This window comes from Pithys albifrons, chromosome 1, assembly GCF_047495875.1.
Source record: "Pithys albifrons albifrons isolate INPA30051 chromosome 1, PitAlb_v1, whole genome shotgun sequence".
In the NCBI taxonomy this organism is placed as follows: domain Eukaryota; kingdom Metazoa; phylum Chordata; class Aves; order Passeriformes; family Thamnophilidae; genus Pithys; species Pithys albifrons.
In genome coordinates, this window is record NC_092458.1 from 30,544,525 (window position 1) to 30,571,895 (window position 27,371).

Below are 27,371 nucleotides of genomic sequence, written 5' to 3' on the forward strand. Positions count from 1 at the left end.
GTGCTCTAAATTCAAAGTTACTGAGGCAACACTTTACAGAAAACAAAACAAAACAAATATCTTGCCTATACAGAGGCAGCTGTAATGGATGAAAAGGCAACTACTTTCTTTGTATACCAAGCACCATGATATCCAGCTGCTCTGATCATTACATTCTTGTTTTCCTAATGATATTTTTTTAAATTTTGCTTTAAACTGAATAAGAATTCATACTTCCAAGCAAATCTCTGTTAAAGTTATGACATAGGACTTCGTGAAAATATAATCTAGAGGGCAAGGGTGATTAATGAAATTAACCATTCACAAAAAATTGTGTCACATAATCATTTAAAATAACTGACTTCAAACAAACTCAGTTAAAAAAGATAGTGACTGTCATGGTAGGAGGTGTGATGTTCATTATAAATCCTCATCAACCTGAACAAAGACAGTGGATCATGTGTCAGGGAGCCCTTTTGCTTTTGTTGAATAGTTACCTTAACTCCAGCAGTCAGCCCACTATTTAGACTGAAAACATGTTGGCTAACAATCCCTTAAATTCTTACAAAAAACTTCCTCAAGACTGATGGCAAGCCCTTAATTTAGTACAGTACACTTCAATAAAGTCCCAGTTCCCACAACAAACCACAACACACCAATGTTCCGAGATACTGGCTCACAAACCACAACACCTCTCCACAATCTCCACACTCTCAAAACAAAGTTCATTATGGAGTATGCGTAGAATATGATAGGCCTGCTTTGCCCATGCTAAGAGATGAAAACAAGACAGAAGAAGAAAGAGAATAAAGAGTATCATCCGTTCTTAGATCTTGTGGGTGGCCTGGAGCTGCGGTAAACAATGGCAGACAAAGAGAAAGAAATGCAAAAGAGAGAGAGGGAGCCTGATCTACTTCCTTTTACAGTTAACCTGGTGCACACCTCTTGTAGACTAGTTGGGGTTTTTTTGCTGTTTTGTCCATGCATGCACAGCCAGCCCTTATGCAGGAAATGAGCTGGGGACAGGGAACTCATCATGAATCTCAGGGTGAAGCAGGAAATTGACTGAGAACAGCACTGCCCCACCTCCACAGGACCCTGTCCTCCAATCACAATTTTTCTGCAGCAACACTCAGAATGTTTGAGACAAAATATGCTTAGTTCTGGTCTTCTACAATGATGACTTCACCTGTCTAAGAATGATTAGTACACTTGTTACAGGGATCAAAATATTCAGGCAAGACAACCTGTTAAATTCATGGTGTTCATTGTTCAGATTTTCATGTTGAGCATCTGTGCTTGTCTTTGGCTTCTTTGTAGCTAACTCCTTTTTGTATCTCCAGTAGGGTATTCAGGCCCAAGGAGTATTAATAGGTTGATAAAAAGGATTCTATCACTGGAAAGCCTTCTTCCAATTTTGTATATAGCATTAAAATCAAAACAAAAAGTCCTGGCCTAAGCTGAGTAGATAAAAGATGTTCTTCCATTGCTAATTTAAAGCTCATATTTAGCTACCAAAACCACCAAGCTTTTGACAAAGAGAGTGGCTAACATAGCTAATTGGCTTGAGATTTAAAATAATAACAATAATTGTTGTGTACTTCTTGTGATTAGTTTAATTACCCCCATTTCCTCTGAAAGCCTCAACATTAATTCCCATTGACTGTAACGTTAATTACTGGCAGGGGCAGAGATGTTCAAATGCTGCCTTATCCTGCAAAGTGAAGTCATTGATAACTTCACCAAATGGTTCTGTCCTTTAAAGAAATGAAATCTGAATCTGTCATTTTTTTTAAGAGAAATTGCTAATAAAATCAAGAATAAGAAGACAAAGTACTCCTTTTGATACAAATGAGGAAAGCATTAAAAGTATGTTTTCAAATATTTAGCAGGTCTTTTTGGGGTGGCATCAAAGGACATAATTAAGGAAAAATAATTGTAGTCCAAGTAATTTCATCTTAACTTGCTATTCCACTACATTCCTCATATCCCATCATAGACATTTGTTTCTCATCTTGACCTCAGAACTGACCAGAGTGGCAGAAAGAATATCACAGGTTCAGCAGGGCTGCTATTGCTGAATATCCTGCTGTCTCCCAGAGGGAGAGGTATTCATTTGAGATTTTAGAGAACAAGAGCCTTTTCATAACCTCAATTACCACAAGGTCAATCTGCAACTGAGCGTTCAAGTGGCACTTAAATTGCCTGGTAAGCAGCTGTGGCCCAAGGGCTATGCTGGAACCAAGTTAAACTGTCATCAATGTCTATCTCTTAATAACAGTAGCGAAAGAGAATCTTTCTGATAATTGACTTTTTGAGGAACTAGAGAAGGGTTTTGATTCTCAAACTAGTAAAACCTTGTCAAGATTAAACATCCATTTGTAATTCATCAAAAATACTTGTTTCCCTGCATCATTCAGTCATATAAACATATGTACGTGTGAGTGTATTTGTGTATGTGTACATATGCATATCTACATGCACCATATACAAAGCATTTTTCTCTCGGCAACAGCTGCTATACATTACAAAATTTCAAAACCATTATGCATGCATTCTGCTAGCAATGAATTTATATTAAATTTTTTGTGATAAATATATTTATGCTCTGACACGAGATTCATGCATAAGAATTGAAAATTACTGTGAAGGTGATGGCTATCTGTCGATTGAGAATCCTTCAATCTTTTCAACTTCTATTCTTTCAGTAAGGTCTCAATATAGGTCAAAATACAGTAGGAAAAACAGAATTACAGTGTGATGAATAAAGTAATTCAACTAGATTAGAAACCAATGCTGAGCACACTGATGCCTTAATTGAAATGTTCTAAATCAAAACCCCAAAATGAAACCAAATGGTCTAACTTAATGCCTATTACATACCATGGTAAGGCACTACATGTGTTGTAGTCACTGCAAGTTGAATGCTTGTGATGTATTAGAAACATCTACAATTTAAGCAATATGTCAACTCTCTTTGATCCTCCTTCAGAACTCTAAGTCCTTGATGACAGTTACTTAAGGCTGACAACTTTCTGGAGGAAAAAAAAAAAACAAACCAGCCATTACTGCACACAAAGTATTGTATGCTATTATTATTAAATTTTACCTTTTTTCAGTACCTCTTTAAAAAATCGAGGTAGAAGATCTATTGATGAAGCCTTTGCTTTTGTTAAGGAATGAGCAAGCAAAAATATACGCTGTGTACCCTCTGCTGCATGTGCTTCATTTGACCAGAACTTTTACTGAAAATCAACCAAAGCTTATCTTTAATGACCCACAGAGTAGAAATCTGAGCATGGCACAGTTGTCTAGAGTTCTTTTGCAGGCAGTGGAGAAAAAGAGACACTACTATAAGGTGATTCATCTCATCCTAAGGCCAGCAACCAAACCAGGCAGATTAATCACATTCCAGAAGTTAGCAGAGATAAATTCCAGCTCTGCTGACTTGAACAGTAATTTTTCTACATAATGTGAGTCAGAGCTCACTTATTCATGAGCTTAAGTGAGGGGTGGGTCTAGCTCATGTCTGCAAAAGATGGAATGTGAATTTTATACCGTGGAAGATGAAACCGACTATGGTTTTAGCTTCTTGAAATCAAATAAATTCCACATACTAACACATAAACAGAGCTAAGGCACTCACAACTGCAGCTATCATCACAATATTACCTTCAGAATTTCCTGGCTGCCTTTTGTTTTTTAACTGTAAGGGCCCCCCTGTTCAAGAAACTTGGTAATTAGTTCCTACCTATCCAGGCAGTAGACTCAGCTTTCTTTCAAAGCCCAGTCTGCCCTGGAACTCATACTGACAAGTTTCACCATCTCATAAAGTATGTGAATGGCAACCTTTTTAGAGCATGGTGAGTGAAACAAATATTTCCTCCCCTCAGGAAGACAGTACATATATGTCTAGTAATTTCTGCATTTAAACTGGAAGTGAAAGGTTTCTTCATATTCCCTGTTCCTTCAGACAGTCCTTGCACCAGTTTTCTGACCAAGAAATTCTATATTTTTTTAATTCCACTATATAGAAGGAATGGAAGTCATTCTACCTTCACACCTATCAAGCATTTGATTTGATAAAGCAGTTCTGTGGGAGATCTCCAGCAGTTTCAGGATAGCAGTTAATCCTGGTCATCCACCTCTGAAGTAAATAGACTGATATAAAACATAAGCACAATTTATATTTTGATAGACAAGAGTAGGCAGTTTTGAGTTTTTTCCCTGGAGCAATGGATAAAATTTTTGCTTGCAGGTAGGGGTTCTGAGTTGTTCTCAGATAAACTGAGTTAAACATCAGATGGAATTCTTATATACAAAATGAATCAGTTTAAAAGAGAAGCATTTACATCAACACTGGTAAATTCATCTCTTTGAGACAGTGATCCCTGGCAAATTATTTAGACTAGTTTACATTCATTGTGCTAGTTCCCTGTAAGAAGCATCATTTATGCCCATACAATATAGCCCTTGGATTTACCTCTTCCCTGGTTTATATGTGTGGCATTAGGCTGTTAAATGCCACTCTGACACCCGATCCCGTCAGATCTTGGAAGCTAAGCAGGGTCAGCCCTGGTTATTACTTGGATGGAAGACCTCCTGGGAATACCGGGGGCTGTAGGTTCTGGTCCTGAGGACTTCCCTGTTACAGTCCAAGCTTACTTGCCCGTGGCAGATGAACCTTAGAGTTAAAGGGTGGGACCAGTTTCGCACTAGTTTCACTGTGTCTCACCTAAAAAATCCACCGCGCAAGATTGAAGGGTGCACTCATTGTGTAGAGCCTTTCCTAAATCTTCATTTGTGAAGCCTGGCCATGGTGAAAATGTGTGGCATTCAAATAATTATATAATCATAACTAGGGGGTTTGTGTTCATTTTTTCAGTTCAAATTGTCTGTAATAATTTGAAACATGTAGTGCAGCTAGCCAGAGTGATATTAATACATCATAAAACACTGTTTATATATTGCATATACTGAAGTATGGAAGGAGATTGTCCCTGGACCAAATAGGAAGTCAAAGCTTTTTGGGATATAGCTTGAAATTATCAGAGAATGCACAGGGCTGAAAATAATCTAAAAAAAGCACATATGCCATAGGATGCTTTGTGCTCATAACATTAAAGATCTTTCACATCCTCAGTAGACATTGTATTTATTTATTTGCTTTATACTTTCAATCTTATTTTCACAGTTTAAGACATCAACAAAACCAAAATTTTTGAGTGAGTTATTGGCCAAGATATGCATTTCATTGAAGGTGATACATTTTTACAGTTTTAAAATTTCTAGGGTTTTTTTGTTGTTTTTTTTTCCTCAGACAGGAATATTGAAAAAAATTCCTTTAATTATTTTTTTTGTTGAAAATTACTTTGAAATAGCTTTTCATTGAAATGAAAACAGTAGAATTTCAGGAATCATTTTGCTCAGGTTTTCTGTTTTATTCAAAGCTACTCAGCTTTACTAAAGTAGAATGAAGAGAGGATATTTGGCTAACAAATTTTGTCCCAGAAGGCAAATTACACAGAAGATTATTATTGCACCAGCACCTTCGCTACAAATGCAATAAAATGCTTAGCACAGCCCATCTCTTTGCTGAGTATACTAAAAACAAGTGGAATCCCTGGGCACTGCAGAAAATACTGCAGGACACCTGATACTATTCACTGTCGTTTATCTTCTTTAGTGTCAAAACTTTGTAAAACCTGGCAAAACATACACACAAAAAGAAAAGTCAGATAGGGAACTGATAATTGTCAAGGTCAAATGGACTGTTATTCTTTAAAGCTGTCAGCAAAAATAGCTTTTGCAAGCTCACTTCTTTTTCTTTGGGTTTGGTTTACTTTTTTTTAGCTTTACATTTTGACATTTTAAAAGCCCAAGTCTAGATTTTCAAGTGAGTTCTTTCCCCACTGGAATCAGAGCTTTAGCTATCAGTGCTGAAGGACAATTATATGTAGAGATGGTCAGCTGGATCAGTTTACTCAAGTTCTGAGTGACTGTTTTCCTGTGTTTTAAAAAGTAGGTCACTGACATCCATCTGTTTTGTTTTTAGTTTTTTCTTTTCTGGTGAAAGTGGGCTAGTACCTGAGACTTTGTGCCAGGAAAGCACTTGGCCATGCTGAGACCCAAAAACTCTCAGAAAAGTCCACATGGTCTGCCATGAATTTTTATTCTGTATAATATCTGGCATCCTCTACCTTAATTAATCATCCCTGTAAATTGTAAAAGAATGTATTAAAAAAAATCTCACCTATATTGGCCTCTTATCAAGAAATAGGTTTTGAACAGAGTTACCACATATACCTATATATACACAGATTTTTTGTGATAGCTGTAGTAAACAGCTGAAATATCCCTGACTCATAGTCATGGCTAAGCACTGATTTTTACAGTGACTCCTGTACTAATGATGTTTTTTCTCCTTTTGACACCCACTCTTGTTTAGTTGGTGGCTAAACATATTGGCTTTGACATTTTTATAACTCTAAAGAAAACATAATTCATCTGCTCATAATTTGCAATCTCTGCCTTTCTGCCCCAGAAACAAATCAAAAAGCAAAGAAAGAACTTACTTTTGGACAGTCATACCCAATCATTTAATGGTTTGTAAATACAAGATTCAAATATACTCTTTAATTCTCAAAAATATATTCTGATTTAAGGAAATACTAGGCAGTGGGATAGTCCCTCTAGCATATATAATAAGCAGCATTTTACAGAGTCAAAACCAATTGTTATTGAGGTACCTCTTCCAGTGACCTGAGGCAACTGTGTTGAGTCAGCTTGAGTCTTGTGATTGTGGGGACAAAGAACCACAGCAGCATATCCATGCTGTCAAGCCACTCTGTGATCAAGCCTGTTTGCACCCACTCCTGTATTCATGCTCTAACTTGCTAGTTTTATTCTTTCTAATTATTCTGTACAAATTGAATCAGATTTGAAAGAACAAAATATCCCATCTGAACCTAATGTATATTTTATGCTACATGCTACTGCATAGTCCAGTGTTTCAGAGTCACTCATTTAAATTCCCCCAGTGAGAAGAAATTAAACATAATTTCTCATGTATGAATGACAGTTTTGCTCTTATTACCTTCTTAGAAGATAGTGATGGCACCACAGCTGGCAGCTGTTTCTTGCACACAATATGGTTCAGCAGGTTTGTTCTGGGAACATCTACTACAACAAGTACATGGACAAGACAGGAAGATAAATATTGAGTTAGTAGCTCCTTAGAGACCCTTAGCATAAGGTAATGGATCACTTTTTTAAGCACTGTCAAGACTTCTGAACATGTCAAGAAATAATTTTTGGATGCTTGGAAAATTGTAATTGGACTTAAGGCCCTTAAGTATGTAATAAATAACAAGTGCATATCATGATCTTCTGAAGTTTGCACTGTGTTTCACAACTGGATACCTGTGATGTATGATAAATCCACCCATTCCATCCTCTAATCTCAGGTCCTTTCCAACAAGGCAGGTATAAATAAGAACATTTTATTATCTATGGAGCATTCAGTTAACACTGTTGTGGAGATGGGGAGAAAACAATCATATAAGAAAATTAATACGTCTAATAGAAAGCCAGAGTCATAAAGGATGATGGGTGTCTCAATTTAAATAATAATATAAGAAGTATAATATTTCAACTTTATTCTTCTAAATATTGTCAAGCTCTTTACAAGAATTTTTACCACACATATAAGCATTTATAAGAGTTTGTAATCTATACCAAAACCATGTTTTGATATAATGTGATTTTTTCTTTTCAGAAAATTTCCATTTTTATGCCAACAAAATAAAGAGAAAACATTTTTTTTTCTGGTACAGTTTATTCCTCCAGCCTAACCAACATAAGCTATGCAGGCAAATTAAACTCACTACCCGAGGGATGACATCTAAGCTGGAGCAAGTACCACTATAATTTATCAGGCAAATGGGGTTTTTTAACTGTCTAGTACCAACTCTTTCCCACCCGATTAAGGTACTAGAGCGAAAGTGTGTTTTGTTTATTTTCATGAGGTGGCATAGTCCTGATTTGTTCATAATTGCAACATCCCAGCGCTATTTTGTGTGGTGTTTATGTGGCCCTTGGTAATTTTTTCAATTGCTTTTGTTTGCCCCAGTTGTTTAACTTCAATTTCAATTTTTCCTCCAGGAGTTGTCACTTTTCCAGTGGATAGCCAAGACCACGGTTTTACTTGTCTATGTTCTGGAAATTGGTAGAAGCTTTACAATATGGAAGCCGACTAAGCATTTGGATACAGTACATTGGCTAAATGCTTGCTAACCCTTGTTTTCTGGAGCAGCTGGAATATAGCCATCTTAGCAGTTTTGCAAACACTATGAAAAGCAGGAAAAAGAACCCCTAACACTTTATATCTATATGTATATATAGATATATATATATATGTAGAACTGACCTTGGAAACTAAATAACAAGATAAACAAAAACAACAGCAAAAACAATCATGAAAAAAGTGGTAATGAGAACACTGTAATGAGAATCCAGATCAAAATACTGTGCAGCAATAAAGTATAACTCAAAAGTATTTTTCCATCCTAGAACTCTCCCATCAATTTTTCTTCAGCAAGTATACAAGTTAAAAAAATAACATTCTGTTTTCCAGACTTCTTACCTCAGGGAAAAAAAAGGAAAGATTAAGAATTTAATTTCCTTAAGTAGTGTTTATTTGTGGGTTTGTACATATATGTGTGAGACAGAGAAAAGTTGGGTGTTTTTTGATTCATTGCTCCACTGACAGTAAGACAAAATGGAATTTTGCTGATATCCATAAGTACATATTAGTTTCTAAGGATCAGAAAACTATATGCCTACAATTCAAAGTAGTAGCATTAGACCTCAGGTTTGTACCTGTGCAAGTAGTCCTACAGATGATGACAAGTAATGTGTGTTTCCTGTTACACATTTCCTTTGGAATTGAGTTTTTTCTTTTATTCGTTTACTTTTTTTCTTTTACTTTTATTTTCTTTTCCTAAGGCAGGTCTGTGGCTTGGAGCACATTGCTTCTTTAGTTTGTAGGACATGGTTAAAAGTATCATAAACCAGAATGTATTGTCTGACACATTATTACTCCCATATGGTGTCATGACTGTCATCTCTAACAGAGGACATTTTTACCACACTTTTCTACAGTAACATCGCTGTTGTTCTCTGTTGGACTCAGAAGAACAAGAGTTGAATTATCTGTGTAGAAACTGGAGGATTTGTTGCTATAAAGTCCTTGGGTCAGGTTCCTCATCGAGTGGAGCTGCAGCAACTTGTCTCATATACAGTAATGACACTGACGCAACTATTTTATTGCCTGGAAGAGTGAACAATGAGACATCTGGGAGGCAACTAAACCCGGCCTTAGCTCACTAATAGAGCTGAGAACAGCTTCATTTAGTGTAATCATAATTTGCATGATTTCTCTTCTGCAACTTCTATTATATTAAATTGTCCCATGAAAAAAATAACAAAATCCCCAATGGACAGTGCAAAAAGAGAGATAGAGGGCACATTCAATTTCATTTATATAGAAGAAAATATGGCTTGTCTTAGTTGTTCTTATAGGTGTGAAAATCCTAGGTCCCAAAGAGGAATGAGATTTTTAATGAAATTTAGAGTGGCTGAGAGACAACTTGACAGTCTCCTAGAAAAATTTTAATTAATTTTACAATATTTTACAATACTTTTCCAGTACTCATATTCCTTGAAAACATACAATTTGTGGCTTCCCTGGTGGGTAAGTTCTAATCCATAGCTCAGATCTGTATGGTCATCAGTATGAAAAAACCAGGTTAATTCAGCAACCTTAGAAATAAGATGCCATGATAAAACAAACCTCTATCATCCTTACAGTGTTAAAAATAGCACCAAACATTTCAGGGAGACAAATATTGTGTAGGAATAGGCGTAACAGCAAGGAAAAAACTTTTGCATATCATGAACAGTGAGTGAATTACCTCTCATATTAATTGGACATGTTTCTGGTGTAGTAAATTAATATAAATGGGTAAGTAAGCAGCTGTGAGGAGGTTCCAAATTAGTATGAAAGATATCAACTATTTATGCAACTGTATTTTTCCTATTAAGCTAACAACCAGCTAGACCATGCAGCCACATTTCAGATTAATTTATAGAGGTGTAAATCTCAGATAACACTGTTGTAAATCTAGAGTAATTCCACTGAGCACAATGAAGTTACTCACAGCTTACATTAGTGTAATTGGAATTGGAATACGGTCTGTATTGTAATAAGGCACCAAGTAGGTGGCAAAATTCATTTTGCTGGGGAAAAGCCTCTTAAGTTTTTCACTGAAATTTACTTCAGAGGCCAAATAAGAGTAGACCTGTCTGCCTAATTAAAGAATGGACTAGGTAAATTTATACTGCGTTCATTTCACAGAGCTGTTCATTGTTAATGTCAAATTCACTTGTGTGTGCTTCTAGGAGACTGCCTAATTCATACACCACTTAAAACAGAACCACTGCTGATAGCTGTAATTAGTTTCATAGCAACCCTTCCTCCTGCTGCTGCAACAGTGAGGCTGCTAGTCCAACTTCTATAAAAGGTATGTACCAATTAGTAAAGCCTGAACCTAGTCCAGTGATATTGTAATGAAAAGATAACAGTTGAGGAACCGAGTTTATTTTCTGTTTGATCTTACATTTGCAATTTGTTTGCAAAGGTCAACTTCAGAAAAATAATTGCACCTTGTTTTGGTCCTTCTAATTTGTGCTGTAAATGCACTTCCTATAACACTGGTTATAGGAAGGCACTCAATGACAGAATAAGGGTCAAGAAGTCTTGTATAGCAGATTAATTTGGAAACTTCTATAAATCCAGTGTCCTCCTTTATTGTTTCTAACCTTCAAAAGATTTATTCTTAGACAGAAGAAAAATTTATGAGATCTTAGTAGCTATGTGTTTACAAGATTAAAAATCTAAGCAATGTTGGGGTTTTTGACTGTGTCTGTATGAGTATAAAGGTAATTTGCTTGTCAGTTGGGGAGGGAAAAAATGAAGTATTCATATCTATTCCTCAAGTGAAAGTCTCTTTTTCTTAAGTATGGAGACATTTTATTTTTCTGATCCTTTAAGTTGCTTTTGTTCACTTGCTAAATTCTACACAGCTTTTGCAAGTATTTGAGTCATATTTTTTGCATCTATCTATAGTTTAGTGTTCAGATACACTTAATATTTCTTCTGTCTTTTGTGACCTCAATTTTCGGTACTTTCTTCAAGTGAGAACTAGAAGTAAAATTTATAAATCAAAAAATAGACTAAAGCTTTTAGGCTACATTTCTGACTTAACCTGCAAGATCTTTTCACACCACTTTTGATACAAAGTCTAGTCAATGCAATTTTTGCATATGAATTTCAATTATCTGGAAGAACCTAGTGAACCAGTCCTTCTAAAGAAAGGTCTTAGAGTTAACAAGGTGCTTTGACATTATCAGAGGGAGATCACGCATTCATAAGGTGTCTATTTCAAGTCAGATGAGTGATGTCTCTCTGTGATCCTTAGCAGTTAGTGAACATTAAGGCTACAAAACCAAACTAGATAATTCTGAAATAATACCCCCAGAATCATGTGTAGGATGGGCACTTCATCCTCAGAAAGGCTGCTTTGCTGATCTACTACTAGAAAGTTGCATTATTTTCTACTCTAAACATAATGCAGCTCTATTCCACAATGATTTCAAGTGCACCTAAAAAAATACAAGCCATATTCTGTATACATGCATATGTCTTTGGGAAAAAATAATACATATGATACAAGTATGGAGATGAAACTTAGTGTGTCTAATTCACCACATATCAATGTCTGCGAAGAAAGATTTTACTGAGCAGAGACAGTATGTTTGTGGTAAAAGATGGGTCAGTCTCTGACTTTATATAACCCCCCATGGAACATGATTTCACTCAATTATAGCATATGGGGGGGTGGTTTTGTTTGTTTTGTAAGATTATTCTTTACCTGATATGCCTTTTATCATTTAGAAGATACAAAACCATACTTGAAAGAATACTACTGAGCAGAACCACACACTAGGTGGGATGTGCACCAAAGTATTACTTGTGAAAAACACATGAAAAGTCCTTTGTCAATGCAGCTCATAACTGTGCTAGCATATTTATATGTACTCCTTGGTTAAAAACAAGGTAAACATTATCCCAGTGAATAAACTTATTACACAAACCAGCTCCCCATTCTTCTAACTCTACTATCCTCTCACAAGAAAAAACAAACCTAATCAAAACAAACCAAAACAAACAACTCACTTTCATGCACTAAAACATGGAATCCTGAGACTGTCATTACAAAAGGTGGTATATTTCCTGAATCCCAGGCAGCTGACATTGGGGTCACTTTTTTTAATCATGGCAAGAGTGGGGAGTGGCTCCCACCTGGAGAGAGAAAGGAAATAGCATTCCTGTCATCCCAGATTGTTTAAGCATGTTGCTGATACAGCAATGCTATTGATAGCCAGCAGCTGCGAAGGGGGTTCTCGTTATTCCTGTATCTACACTTGCAAAGAATTCCTCAAAGACAGTGTTGTGATTTTATGGAACCAAAAATATGATAAAAATTGACTGACCTTGCTTAACATATGAAACAATTGTCTTTTATATAGCAAGAATTTTCTTTCTAGCATATGTAAATCATTATGTATTCTCTTTACAGATGAAAAAGAGTAAGAAATTCTCCTACAGAAAAAAATTAGATTTTGAAATGTTTTAGCTTACTGAAAACACTTTAGGAAAACAAACAACTACTCTTTCATTTGCAAAAGCCTGTAAACTGTACAGAGAAATGTGTCTGACACAAAAAATTTATATCTTTACAACAGGAAATAGAGAGGAAAAAAGATTAATAGAAACAACTATATAGAATGCATGCTGAAGCTGATAAATGAGAGAACACAGCCCATTTTGTAAGATCAGTACAGACAAATTCTGTTCAATCAATGAAATCAAGTACTTGCCACAGTGATGGGAACAGTACGAGAGTCTAAAGAGACTGAAACAGATGGAAAAAATACTGAATTCTCTGAGACACTCAAACTCTGAGAGTACATAAGTGGACGTAGACTCCAACAATATTTAGCTGCTAAAACAGATTCCATGCTCAATGTATATACAATCAGTAGTTTTTCAAAAGTTCTGTCCAAATTGTGTGGCTTCTCACAAGCCTATCCCTTGTGTCCTGGCTTACACAAAAATTCTATTATCCAGCTTTTCTTTTATTCTTTTTTCCAAATATGCCTACTAATTTGGACTGTGACAGGAACTTGAGAAAAGGATGGTACTGTTATCCTGGGAGAAGAATGTAACCACAAGTGTGAAATGCTGAAATGCTGATGACTCAGGCAAACCAAGTGCAAGCTGATGTTGTGCAAAGCAACCATTCATGTTACTGGGGTGCTAAGGGCATGCACACCTGACACCTCGAGATACAAGCTGGGTGCTTTTTCTTTCTCCTTACACAAATGACTTACCTGTGATAACTCCCCTCTGGGGAAGCACTGGGACAATTCACACATAGGCTGAATATATTCATCTCTGCTAATGGCTCATAATGGATCAACCTATGCTAACATAAGAGGCAGCTACATATCTTAGACGGTGTCAAAGATTCCTGAAATGTCCCTTCATTCAGTATTACATCATCCAGTGTAGGACTCTGCATTCTAGAGTAGGTACCAGGGCCATTTCCACCCACCCTAAGCTAAATGAAAGACCACACTTGGACTTCACTCAACACTAGTTTGTTTGTTTGGGTTTTTTTCCCTTCACCACACTGCACTTTCCTTACCACCCAGGGCTTCCACCATCACCTCAATGGATCTGGACTGTGACTATCACTTTGACAGGTCTAAAACCACTGCTTCAATCAACAAACCTCCTAATTGCAACAACCAAGTCTTGTCAGTGGATCCAGTGTGTGTCTTGTGGGTCCTTCCAGTTGCCTCGGGAGTCTGCAGCCCTGCCCCAAATGACTGCACCAGCACCACAGCATTCCAACACTGCCTCTCCAACCATTCCTGCCAGGTTTTATGGGCATGGGGCAGTTGCACCATGTGGAAGGATGGCCATCTTGTCTCAGTCCTGTGGACATATGTATTTTGCCTGGGTGGAGGAGGCCAGGTTGCCATCTCAATTTGGTCTGGTGGGCAGGTCTGGGAAGTTTCTCTTCATTGGTTTGTTTAATTCTCAAAAAGTGAAACACAGGAACAACATTTCAAGCAATATTATTAAATGGTTAAATAAAATTATCCCAGACAACTTTTTTTCATTTTAATGTTCTTCCTGTTTTTCTATGCAAACTGAAAATGTTAGATCATAAGTAGCCTGAAAACCTCTCATAGGATATTTAGACAAGGCTTTCCTCTGAACCCACATCATTAAGAAAGTGAGAAGAGACTGATCAGAATAGGTTGAGAAGAGCTAAAAACGAACAGCAAGTAAAACCATTTGTTTAATTAAAAATAGAGTCACAATATCCCTCCATTTAAAAAAAAAAAAGTAAACTGAGCATACATGGCTGCATTTGTATGAAGTTATATATTACTAATCAAAATGTTTTGAAAAGAAAGTGTCAGGCAAATTTAATAACAAATTATGCTGCAAGTCATGTGTAGGATGAAAAATCTGTTATAAGTATGAAAATGGGGCAGTGATGGCTTTTCCATGAGAATTAAATATTTCCAGAGAAAATATATGGTAAGAACAGCTGATAGGTTATTTATGAGACCATTATAAATATATGTTCTTTTTATGTGCTGCTTTCTCATTTGCTTTCCCTGACTTCCTTTTTTAAGGCTGATTTCTATGTGTGGCTTTTTTAAAAAGAAACATAAACAAAATGGTAAACAGATAACCTTATTCTTATAGAAACATGTTGAGCGAGGGTGGGAAACAATTGTAACCTCGTCTGTGCACAGTCAGCATGCGTGCACAAGGACAAATGGTTTTATTTATTCACACACTAGTAAAATCCTCCCTGCAGAGCCAGGTTTAGTAGGGGCTAATTTTTATGTTTTATTTTTGTTTCCCACAGATGTTGAAGATGCTAGAAGGAGAAGGGCCTTTTCTGGTGAGATTCTTAGACGGGTTTTCCTCTGTAAGCTGTAGTACTAAAACATGAAAGAGAGCAAGATGGTTTTGAGTATTTACAGAAAACAAAAAGCAGGAGAAAAAAGTTTTTTCTCTAAACCCAACACAATTAATTTATTAATAATAAACAGTTATATCAATGTTAATATCATATATTCTTTCTTCATTTCTCCTTTTCATTTATGTGAAGAAAATCATCTGGCATCTTGGAGATGTTTACATGTTCAACTCCTTTCGGATTTCTCAAATGCAACTGTCTACATCTGAGTCTCTTATGACCATCTTCCTCTTTAATAAATGGAGAGAAAACAGCTGATGCAGGGCATAATACTTTATACTGTCTTTAGATATTTACTTTAGGACATGAGAAGTCTTATCCTATGAGTGTCATGGGTTTTTTACATATAACTGTTAGAAATGCAGGTGATAGGCTAAGATGTAGATATCTGCATTATAACTTCTGGTTTTGGTGAGACAAATCTTACCCTTGACATTCACCTTCTGGTCACAATGAATGAGTTGCCTCAATCCATAAAGACAAAACAGTAGGATGAAAAAGGACAGCAAAATAGAAAGGCAGTACTAAACCATTTCAAAAGAAGATAATACCCGTCAAAGTAGAGATGGTCACAGAGACATGTCTTTGAGTCACAAAATATATCAACTATCTAACATGGAAAAGAAGCAATCAAAGCAGTCTTCACAGAAGAGCACACACAGAGTAGGAGAAATAACTTGAAATGCAACAGATAATGGAAGACAGATGCTTTTACAAAAACTGCATAAACTGCAGATCTATGATTCTATGCTTCTCAGGGCACTAATAAAAAAAAATCCAAACCAAACAAAAAAAAGGCAACAAAACAAAACAAACAAAAACTCAAGAAAAGAGGAAAAAGGAAAAATCAAGGAAGAGGAGAAACATAAAGGAAAAAAAGAGTAAAATGAGAAAGATCCCAAAGTACATGAATCCTGCAGGCTTCTATGACATGAGACCTGATGAGATGCATCCCCAGATTTAGTTGCCAAGGTGCTGTCCATCATATTTGAGAAGGCACGGAAATCAGATTAACTCCCCAGTTACCGGAGAAAAGGGAAGGGAAATAGCATATTCATTTTTAAAACAAAGGTGTCCTGGGAACTACTCACCACTCAGCTTCACCTCACTACCTGGCAAGATCATGGAACAGATCTTCTAGGAATTTCTGTTGAAACATGCAGAAGACAGGAGGTGATTAGGGACAGACAACACAGCTTCATCAAGGGCAAATTGTACCTGACTCATCTAATGACCTTGACTGAAGGAATAATTGCACCAGTAGACAAGGGAAGATCTATGAATTCATCTCCCTGAAGTTCTGTAAAACCTTTGTTTTGGTCCCACACTACCTTCTTACTTCTAAATAGAAGAGGTATGGGTTTGAGATGTGGACCTGAGAATGAATGAGGTATTGTCGGATGGTCTTGTCCAAAGAGTTACAGTTAAAATGACTCAATGACCAAATGGAAACCGGTGATGGTCCTCAGTACAAGATGGACAGGGATCTGTTGGAATAGATGCCAAGGAGGGCCACAAAAATCATGAGGATTCTCCTACACAGAAAGACTGAGAGAGCTGGGGATTTTTCAGACTAGGAAGGCCTTCAGTATATTAGGGTAGTTAGAAGAAAAGTAGAGAAAACTTTTCCCAAGCATTTAGTGGGAGGACAACAGGCAATGGTTTTAAACCAAATGACAGTAGGTTTAAACTGGACATATAGAAGCCTATTATTTTTTACAACAAGGGTGACAAGAAAGTAGAAGAGGTTGTGCAGAGAAGTTGTGGATGTCCCATCCGTGAAAGTGCTCAAGACCAGCTAGGATAGAGCTTTGAGCTTGGGCTTCCAGTGGAAGATGTCCCTGCCCATGACGAACGGTTGGACTAGATGAACTTGAAAGGTCCCTTCTAACCCAAACAATTCTATCATTCTTTGATAACTATTGGAGTTGAAAGTTTCAGTTACAAAGACAAGTACTCCTCAGTTTCTATTAGTGTAATTACTTTCCTATAAATTCCCTAAGTTATTAGAAATAAAACTTGTTTTCTTCCTATCCAAAAGTATAATTCCCAGAAATGTTTAGAGCTAAAGCAGACATTTTATTTCTCTCAGTCTCCTCTTATTATTATATTAGCTACAGAATCGCTTCAGAATCACTTAAATAATTACGACTATTTTTATAAATATTTAGAGTCTTTAAAACATTCAGGCAGCAAAAACTGTTATAACAATGTGATTAGGCATAGGAATGGGAATAAAAGTCAAGAGAAAGAAATATTAAAACATAGATGTATCGTATTCCACTGTTTAAGTGTTTTCACACTAACATCTAAAAACTGTGAGTTCAATTTTTTGAGTTTCGTCTGGGAACTTAAAGTCTCTTCAACAACACCATTATTTGTAAACATATGAAGATGAGGTTTTGTTGCTTTTGCAATGTTATAGAAGTGCAAATCAGCTGAAATATATATGTATGTGTTTAGGCCATTATTAGAAAAAACAAAAACCAAAAATCCACAAAAAGTGGATCATAAAAGAGGGAGGGAAATAGAGAGAGAGAAAAGGGAACCAAGCAAGATAGGAAAAACCACAATACTAAGATGAAAAAGTATAAACTGGAGGGAGTCAAATATAAACTTTGATTTGAATAAGAGGTATGCATCAAAGAAACAGAGCTTCACATATAGTTATGCTTTCCCTGAGTCATACTCAGGTCAGACATGATGTGACATTTGTGTTCCAACATCCGCTGAAATATTTACTTGCCTATGCAGAGACAGAGACTACTAACAATCAACAACAACCAACTGAGAAAATAACTCCCCTTTAATTGTGAAGTTTATCCATATACTTTTAGATCAGAATACAGTGTGATACAGGACATACAATGTAATATTAATATCTTGTGGGTGATGGTAGACATTAAGGATACTTACTAGAATGTCACTGTGTTTGATGTGTACTCCAGTGACTACACTATTGGATAAGAGGCAACTATTATCAGAGTCTAGTTTCTGAATCTAATACCTTTTCCCCAGCTTCTTGGATGTTTTCCTTTTTTTCCCCTTGAAGACATCTTATAAAATTCTTTTAGTATTTTTTCCTAGCAAATTTCTTAATAAAGAAACAGGCAGAAAATAATTGCTTTAATTGTAACAGGAAAATTAGAGACTTCTCTTTCCTGCTTTTCACAGCTTTTTTTTTTTATAAACTTACTTCTTAAATTTCTCATAATCTGAGAAACTAACAATGCAAATCAATAGTCTCTCCTTAACTATGTCAACAGATATCCATTCACTCTTCCAGGTATTATATTTTGCTTCTTTATGCAAAACAAAGCTTTTACGATTTTCTTAACTATCTCATTGTTTCATTTAATGTCATTATTCTGGGAAATAACCCCTTCCTCAGCTTTGGCCTTTCTTTTCCACTTCTGGTGCTCTTGTTTATGACATCTCTGTTAACTATGGGAGTTCTATTCCTCAAGTTCTAGGTATCTGATTTATATTATTTCCTCTATCTCTACTTTTACTTCAAACAGAAAGACTAAACAAAAATCACACAAGAGAAATGGTACAACATTCTGTATTCATACATAATTAAAAGAAAAATAATCAAGTCTGTACAATGATTTTTTTTCTTAGGATATTCAGTTCTATTTCAAATCATTTAAGCCCTTATTATTCAAATAGAGAACATCTGAAAAAGCACAAAGAATTTACTCTCAGAAATGGTAATTAGTGCAACAATTTATAATTAGCATATTGCTTTTTTTGAGGAAAAAATCTCAGCTCCTTTTTCTTTCAGTTATGAAAAATAAAAACCGTTTTTGCATTTGCACAATCACTTCACCTTCAATAGAACTCGTGGCTATATACCCTATAGGGAAACAGTCAGTCTTAAGCCAGTGCAAGAAATTTTCCTCTTAAAAATTGCCATAGCTGGCTAGATTACTTTTTTCTTTTTTATCTTTTATCACACTGTATTTTCATTTTTCACTGGTAGTATATTCAAATTTTCACTCTTCCTAATGCTCATATTCTTGCAAAGATTCAGTACTCATTTATCATCCTTGTTAAGACAGAATTTTTTTCCTGAAGCATTTCCACTAGTTCAAATTATTTCCATTATTGGAGGAGGAAATAAAAAAATATAAAAGAGGAACTCTCTGTAGCTCACACAGGGGACTACATATGTCTCACCAGAAGTCAAAAATGCAGAGTCACAGTTGCCTGCCTATAGTTTTACCTTATCATTCTACTGATCTCTCCTCTACCTCCCCCCAGTTCCTTCCTCTAAAAATACTGGTGGATCTTTTCCTTTTAGTTCCTTATTAATCATTTATGGTAAAAAATTTGAATTAATATAAAATTATTTCAATTAGCTTTAGCATTTGGTACTTGGATATTGGTTAAATACTGACATATATTTCAATTGTTTTGTTGATACTGATTTTAAAGGATCACCCAGGAATTAATTTCTAGAGAAAATCCTGTTCTGTTTGGTTTTTTTAAACACATATTACCACATCGATGTAGCAGAATGTAAAAATATGCTAGCAACCTATCCTGAGAACAGCTTCCCAACTGATAGCAAGAGAAATATATGTATAGTATCTTTTAAAAAGTTTGAAGATGATTGATAGATGAAGCATATATAGAAGATTTTTTTTAAATTTTATTTTTTGAGAAAAGAACAAGGTTTGAGTTATAGCACAATTAGGGAAACAGAAGGAAACTCTTCATTTTGCAAGTGATCACATTTTGCAAAACTGCTCTTAATGCATATAAAAGCAAAATCCAAGTCTTGAGGATAAAACTGTATCAAGCACTGTTTCTTGAATGCAACTGAATATCACCCCATATTCTCCATAAATATGGTTTTATGGGTAGACTGTTACAGAACCATGAATACAAGCATTGATATGCTCACATTTCATTTGTGTTGAACCACTGGCTAGTTTAAATTCACAGAGCTCTTTCAAGTTTATACTCCTATGATGATTTACAATCTGAAGATCTCACATGATTTTTATAATTCTGTCTTAAAAAGCATGGGAGTCGTTGCACTCATTGTAGTGAAAAATATTATTCCTGGCACTTTTTAACATATTTGTTGATGACATGGACAGTAGAATGTAGTACACTCTTGGCAAATGTTCTGATGTCCCTAAGCTGTGTGGTGTACTCTCTAGGGACATGCTGGAGTGAAGGGATGCCATCCAGACGGAATTTGACAGGCTTGAGAGGTGGGCCTGTGCAAATCTCATGAGTTTTAACCAGGCCAAGTGAAAGGTTCTACATGTGGGTCAGGGCAACCCCAATCACAAATGCAAGGCTGAATGGGGAATGTATTGAGAACAGCCCTTGGGAGGAGGACGTGGTGGTATTAGAGGACAAGAAGCTCAACATGACCCAGCAGAGTATGCTTGCAGCCCAGAAAGCCAATTGTATCCTAGGCTGCAGAAGCATGGCCAGCAGGTTGAAGGAGGTGACTCTCCCCTTCTGGTGAGACCCCACCTAGAGCACTGCCTCCAGCTCTGGAGCCCCCAACATGAGAATGGCATGAACTTCGTGATGTGAATCTAGAGGTGGGCCATGAGGATGATTGGAGGGCTGGAGCACCTCTGCCATGGAGGCAGGCTGGTAGAGTTCAGGTTGTTCAACCTGGAAGAGAAAAAGCTCCAAAAAGACCTTTTAAGGATGCTTCCAGTACCTAAAGGGGGCTGACAAGAGAGGTAGATAGGGACTTTTTGCAAGGACATCTAGTGATAGATTAAGGGGGAATGACTTTAAAACTGAAAGAGAGTAGGTTTAGCTGAGACATTAGAAAGGAATTCTCTAATGGGAGTGTGGTGAGGCACTGGAACAAACTGCCCAGAGAAGGTGTGGCTGCGCCATCCTTGGAAGTGTTCAAGGCCAGGCTAGATGGGGCTTTGAGCAATCTAGTCTACTGGAAGGTGTCCCTGCTCATTGCAGAGGGTTGGAGCTAGACGATCCTTAAGGTAACTTCCAAACAAATCCATTCTATGATTACTATTTTCTGTACAGTAGTTCCATGTATTAGTTATTGCTGGTGAAACACAAAAGTTCTGTTGGTAATGTATTGTGAGTGTGAAGTGTGCAACTTCCATGCAAATGTAAACAACTCATTTAATTATAGTGTAACCTCTAGGTGAAACTGATGAACTAGAAAATACTCACTGTGTGGATAAGTTTGGTGAATCAAGGTTGCCGATACAACTCAGCATTTCAACGTTGCTCTTCCCAATAATACACAGGGTTTGTAAACTCAGAAGTAATTAGTCTCAGGAAGTCAGCAATGGATATTCTTATTTTGTCTTCTGTGTTTTTTAAAAAAACATATGATCTGTCATTCCCTCTTCTAATACTCCTCTCACATACATATATAGTTAAAAAAAATTGCAATGTGTAATTAAGTTACAAACAAAAAAGCCTAACATAGTTTTCAAAAATGTAGTAATATTTAAACTGTAAATATTCAGTCTAATCTTCTATAAACTTCTATAAAATGCATAAAATCATTTATAAATACAGCTACATGAAGAAGAGGTAATAAAAATCACTATGAAAGAAATAATTTTAGGATACTGATGCCGTGAATGACCCTTCCCCCCAAAAACAGGACTTTGAGCCACGTTAGGGTAGGGTAAGATAAAATGTAAAGGTCCTTTAATAACACAGGGCCTACAGCCCACAGGAATACAGGATGACATGCATGTGTCTCAGTTCTTGTTCCCATGGCTTTTATAGTAAGATCCCTCCAATCGTTGCTTTACACATTTCTCAGTCCAGCCCCAGTCCCACCCCTGGTCCAACCCCCTGGAATTGGGTCTGGGGTCGTCAAGACCCTCTGTCTTCATCAACTCTTCTTCCTCAGGCACACAAAGATCTCTTGGAGCTCATCCAATTCTGGCTTTTGGGTCACTCTGACCTTATGTTTATGTTTCATTCTGTAGGCCTTCTGATATCCTTCAGCTCTTTACCTTGGAAAGGAGTCTAAACAAGATTAATTAACTAAAGGAATTTGAGCTCCCTGTTCTGGGACAGGGGTAGTGATAGAAAGGCATTAAACTTAAACTGTTAGAAATATTAACCCTCTAAAAATCTACAACTACTGTGTTCCTAAAATCTACAAAATGTAAAAATCGGAACATAACCCCCTTTGGGCATCTGTACTCTCCTAGGGGTGTGCTTTCTCAGCAGGGCAGCTTATGACACTTGAGTCAGAAAGGGGCATATACTTCCTACCTGCTGCAGAGCATTGTGTTTCCAGCACCGTACATCCAATATGTAAGGTCAGGGAGTCAGAAAGAAACCACAGCACTAACACTGATAGTACTGCAATAGGAAAATGGAAGACATGGCAATACTTAAGGAAGAAAGCCTGAGCAGGATTTCCTAAGGATTGGTAGTAGCAAATGATAGTCATCACTCAGTCCTCTGGAAGTAAAAAACCCACACACTTCATACAGTTTGCTGTTGACACAAATACTGGTAAATTTATGAGCAAGACAAAGCAATCATACAGAGTTGTTGAAAGTACATCATAACTCTGACCCATTCAAACAAATGGCTTTAGAACAGCCAAAGGCTTAAGTTACATTTTTAAGGAATGAGCAATGGCTTTTAGAAAAAATTAGTTCTGAGTGCTATCCAGCACACAGAAGAGTAAGCTGAGCTCCCATGATAACTTTGTGACAATGATGCTGAAGGGGTCTTTGATTTTTCGATTTTCATATTTAGTAGATTTTAGGAGCAGAGTAGCAGTAGTTGTAATTTTTAGTGGGTTAATATTTAGCAACTTAAGTATAAGGTCTTTCTATCTCTACCCCTGCTCCAGTACAGGCAGCTCAGATCAGCTAGCTGTTTAGTCTCTTTCTCAAGGTACAAGATTGGAGAATATCAGAGGGAAACAAGCATGAAGCAGAGTGACCGGGACCACTGGAAAGTGTCCAAAAGCCCTTTGAATGCTGAAGAAGAGGACATGGATAAAGAAGGGGGTCTCATCACCTCCAGCCCCAATTCCACAGGGGGTGGGGACTGGGAGGGGACAGAAGTGAAACTGGACATGTGTAAAGTAGTGATTGGATAGATTATATTATAAAAGCCATGGAAATCAAAGCTTGCACACGCGCACGTCTATGTATTCCTGGATAAGCCAGATTGCTCATAAATTGCCCCTTATCTCCTACTAAAAACTTAGCTTGGAATCTTTTTTACAGACTTTTAAGGCAACAACAACAAAATGGTGCATTCTGATTTTTCCTATGGAAGTTAGAAGAATAAGTAAATACTGTTGAAATTGCTATCAAGATATGGAGGTCGTTATCATAGCATATTTTTAAAAGAATATTGAAAAACTTACAAGAGTGAAACACACCTCCCCACCCCCAAATTTAACATTAATTATTCCTGAGAGGAAGAAAATGTCTTTCAGTCAAAGACAACAAGGTGATTTAATTAGTGTCTGAGTGCATATGTCAGCAGAAAATACAGATTATAGAAACTTCAGAATAACTGCATTTTCAAGTTGTGCCACAAAGTTCCAGCAGCAGAGATGGATTCTTCAGCTCCTGAAATCCTCAATACAGGACTGAATAATTTCAAAGGCATATAGTAGCTGAATACAAGGGTCCTGGTTCCAGCTAGGTCAGAGTTAATTTTTTTAATAGCCAGAAGGGGACTTGGTTAAGACACCAGTGTTGTTTCATGCCACCTCATGTCATTTCTGGGAGCAGAGGGGAAAGGGACTCTTGCTTCTGAGGAGAAAGGCGTTCCTTCCAGTCCAGAAAATATGGTGGAAAAGCGATCCGGTATTGTTTATTGTTGCAGGTTTTTCATGTAAATAATTTCCTTTCTTATACCTCTTACATATTATTTATATTTTTTTTTATTTTATTATTCATATTGTTGCTGTTACTGTTTCTTTTCTTATCTCATTGATCTTTCCAGTAAATTGTTATTATCTCACCTTTTGACCTTTGCCTTTTTTGTCTCCAGCTGGAGAAGGGAAGGGGAAGGATCTCATTGTTTTAGCAGGAGTACTAAATTGGAGAATACCATTCCAAAACTACATTTGGAAGACTAAGGATATACCAACACCCACTGGTCCCTTCCAGCTTGAAAGTATGGGTTCTGAAGGACCCTAAACCAGCTGAGACCAGCTCAGAACATTTGCCATAAACTTGATGCGAAATGTAAATATATAATGTTCCAGATACCTGCCCCACTAGTTATTTGTGTTGAATAGTTTCTATTCCTGGTTGACAAAATGTGCTTTATGAAACATTAATTACAGGAACAGAGTAATGGCTTTGTCTTCATCATTATTAAGTCCATTCTTTTAATTAAATTTTCTTGAAGCAAAAGAAAATAAAAATCCACAAAACTACTCAGCCACTCTTTTAGCTTATCCTCTTGTTTCAGAATTGAGTCTTTTTTTAGATGTTTCTTATTCGAAATTTATTTCATATAGCTTTTCTTTTTTCTTATTTGATCTTTTCTTCCCACTTTGGATCTGTTCCTTCTCTTTTTTAAATTAAAATTATTTATTAATATCTGTAGGCATGTGAAGTTATTTAACAAATATTTATCCTTTGAAACAGCTTCTGCATCATATCTTTACACTGTAGACTTAAATATTAAAAATTACAGTATATTAAGCATTTATGTTATGGAAAAAAATTACTTAAAATGAATGGTGTATGGTGAAGATGCACATGGCTCCAAATATTGAATTTATACATCATAATATTAAAAGCCACGGTTCTTTTACTTTCTTGGAAGAGGGAACAGAAAATGCAGCTGGTCCAGAAATATTCTGATGGTATACCTAAGCCTGAAATTCCTTTTGAAACAGAAATATAAATCACCATGTCATATTATCTCATACTTTTTTTTCCAAAAGGAATATGCAAAACTTCACTGTTTGGATTGTGTTTAATAGAACAATTACCAAGAACTGAAAGACACAAGTTCAGTACCAACCTTAGCCTTATTGACCCACACCTTAACCCAAGAATATTCCCTAACACTTTTGTGAAAAACCATCATCACGGCACTGAAAATATGAGCGGTTTGGTGAGTAAGCACTTTGATCACAAAATTGTTAAGTGACAGGTGAAAATGTTTCCTTCTTCAACACATTTTAAGTAGAAGGTTCTGTTACAATTTCTGCTATGCTAAGTGTTCCCAGCAGATACATAAGTGATCAGTTTTGTGCGATTTCAGATGTGGACATTTGTTTGTTCAGTTTCACCTGAGTCAACAATACTGTCATTTATATGTACAGGGCTGAAGGCAATGAAGAAACTTGATCAGGAAAACTCAGGATCTTTAAGGAACTAAACTGTAAGCAGTGAGGTTTCCAGACTTATAGCTCAACATAGACATATTTAATGTAAGTTCTTGATTTGGATCTAGCCTTGTTTTTTGGGGTTTTTTTTGTGTTTTTTTTTTTTTTTTCACTTCAAACCTTCATTTCTACTGTAAACAGGCTGAACTGGAAAATATGGAGATTTAAGGGAGATTTAGTGGCTTCTGGGTTACTCTGTTAATAAGAAATTTTTCCCAGCCTCCTTTCTAAGAATTTATCCTATAAATATTTTGAGTTATTCATATTTAGCTCTATCCTCTGCTTAACTTCTAATCTTCTTCATGTATCCAATCACTTAAATGTCTTGCTTCCTCGCCCGAAACCTGGACACTACAAGAGTTTAGTGAGGAAACACTAGGAGGCATAAGTTTGTAATTCACACAGGAATGAGTTATAACATAATGTCCCATACCAAGTTTCTTATATTATTTAGTCATGCGGAACTAAAAATCAAATATTCTTATAAAAATGATAGAAAAAATATTCTTGAATTAAAAGGAAAAAAAAGTTGTGACTGACAAATAAATATAATTCTGAATTGAAAGAGATTTTTCAGTCACACCAGATGCATGTGTTGACTGGTTTTGATGGAAACTTGACATGCTAAGACATCCCAGCATGAGTGCTTTCTCTGTGTCTTTAACCAGATACTGTAGATAAAAATCTCAGTCTGCCACAGATTGGCTTGTAGAGTATATGATACACAAGTGTAGTACATGAAGCAGAAATAAGCCTTTCCCATATTACTTTGTATTGCCTGTTTAAATATCTCTTCAAACATATAGTTTTCTTCTTTTTTATACTCTGAGAACAAATGCACACACATGCATCTCAGCTCCCTGCTGGCATAATGATAACCTGCAGAGATATATTTATTTAATGTTATATTGAGCAGAAGAAAACCTCTGCAAAATAACACTTTCTTCTCCTGCATGTAAACAGAGAACAATCTTACAAGTGGTCTGTACTCTTCAGAAACTCTTTTTCTACATTTGGGTACAATGCAACTATTTTCTCTTATAAATTATTCAAATGGTTCAGTTTAGCTCTCCCTATTTTCTTCTTCAAAACAAGAAGATAAAAAAAAACCCCTTCATCTATTTTATGCATTTGTTCAATATGAGGAAGAATAATAGGATGCAAGAAATACAGCTTAATGGACTGTACACAATTCCTTTTGTTGTTCCTTCTGGAATTCAGATAGATCTCTTTTTAAAAAAAAATTGTCAGTTTGTTTTATTTTTGTTGTTGTTGTTGTTTTTTGTTTTGTTTTTGTTTTTTAGCATAAGAAAATCCCAAGTTTTCTGGAGATAAAAGTAAGGTGAACTTCAAGGAGCAATGTTTCACCTTTAGCAAAATTCATAAATTTAGTCAAGATTCTAATTTCAAGAAAACCTAGACAATATTATCTTTAAATAAAGATGAAGGGAGGACAATATTAGAAACAGGGAGGGTTTTGTGTTTTCTTTTTTTCCTAGAGAAAATGAAAAAAGGAAAGCAATTTAAAATATCTGTGTAAATGTAGCAGTTATTACTTAAAACAGCATTTGGCCATGAAGAGTACAGAAACCCCAAAAACCAGCTTTGCTGAAATCAGTGGCCAAATTCCACTAATTAAAAGAGTACCAAAATTTCACTCTTAGTAAATAGAGACATTGTTAATTGGGAGTGCATCCAAAAAGAGACCTAGATTATGCAGGGAGACTCCACAGCCCCTCTGGTCAATCTGTACCACTGCTTGGTCACCCTCACATGCCTGTGGCATGGTCAAACACATCAGGAGAAAGATTCTCAGGTTTCTGCTACGGAAGATAGCTGGCATA

At 36.2% G+C, this 27,371-nt stretch overlaps 1 long non-coding RNA gene across 1 annotated transcript; it reads left to right on the plus strand.

The window, feature by feature from the left end:
• Positions 1-10,407: 10,407 nt before the first annotated feature.
• LOC139678994 (uncharacterized) lies at positions 10,408-24,580 on the plus strand. The gene is made up of 3 exons (XR_011699123.1): positions 10,408-10,562; positions 15,057-15,092; positions 24,174-24,580. It is a non-coding gene; the product is annotated as an uncharacterized lncRNA (long non-coding RNA).
• Positions 24,581-27,371: the final 2,791 nt, after the last annotated feature.